Source organism: Oratosquilla oratoria, chromosome 8 (genome assembly GCF_046742065.1).
Source record: "Oratosquilla oratoria isolate Oo_2021 chromosome 8, ASM4674206v1, whole genome shotgun sequence".
Classification (NCBI taxonomy): domain Eukaryota; kingdom Metazoa; phylum Arthropoda; class Malacostraca; order Stomatopoda; family Squillidae; genus Oratosquilla; species Oratosquilla oratoria.
Window position 1 is genome coordinate 60,438,327 of NC_134784.1, and position 1,383 is coordinate 60,439,709.

Here is a 1,383-nt window from a genome sequence, read left to right on the forward strand (position 1 = left end):
CAACCGATCGGTCCTCCAACTAGTAGTTCCTACAGATCTCATTCCAGAAGTCTTAAAACTTATACATGATTCCCCTATTGCTGCACACTCTGGCAAAGACAAATGTGTTACTCAGGCTAGGTTACATATTTTTTTTGGCCAACTATGCGTAAGGACATACACAAGCACATCGACTCCTGTCATTCTTGTGCGAGTCACAAAGTTCACATTAGCGGTCATGTTCCAATTCTAAATTACCCTACACCTTCGAAACCCTTCGACACAGTAGCTGTTGATCTTCTTAAGTTACCCATTACACCTAATGGAAACAGGTACCTTTTTGTCTGTGTCGACCACTTTTCTAGATTCTGTATTCTCGCCCCCTTACCAGACAAGACAGCACAGCACGTTGCAAAGACAATTATTGACAACCTCATATGCCCATTTACGACACCCAAAACTCTAATCTCTGACAACGGAAATGAGTTCAACGATGAGATTCTTTCGAATATTTGCGATTATTTCCAAATCAATAAATGTAATACTACTGCTTATCATCCTAGTTCAAATGGTCTAGTTGAGCGCCAGAATAGAAAGATTCTCAATGTTATCAGACATCTTGCTTCTGATATTCAACCTTCCTGGGATGAACATGTCCCCATGATTCAAGCGTGTCTAAATTCTGCAATAAATAAATCAATATCGGAGTCACCCCATTTTGTTCTTCTTGGTTCAGACAAACAGCTCCCTTATGATCTTCTCCTCTCCGAATTACCACCAATCTATAACTTCAATGATTTTGTGAAGGTTAAAGTAGCTAATTGCAATCACCTTTTCAAAAGAATACATAATTCCCTCCATCTAACGAAGGACGAAATGGTCCGTTTGCACAACAAAGCAGCCAGAACTGACGCCTTTCAATTTGGAGACATTGTTTATACTCTTAACCACACACCTACTTCTAAGCTCTCAGCTAAATTCTCTGGTCCCTATCGTATCATTGACCACGAATCTAACAATAAAGTCAAGGCACTCAGTTTGCAAAATCTGACAGAGACCCTGTTGCATAAAGATCACATAAAAAAGGTTCCCCGTGGCTTAGACATAGAAACTGTTGTTTCTCCAGCTACCCCTATTCAGAACAGAGACAACACACAAACCGCTTCGCAAATTCCACCATTGCTATTTCCCCGTTATAATCTCCGTAACAGAGCCACACCTTCATAAATGTATATTATTGTATAGGTGAACGGAAACTATATCTACTTTCCAATATTCTTAATTTTAAGCTCTCACGTCTTCATATATTTTATTCTTGTATGTAACCTTCATGCCAAGGCCTTGTTTAGGACCTTGCCTTTTTTTTTTTTTTTTTTTTTTGCTTCTTGTTTCTCTGAGTGTACA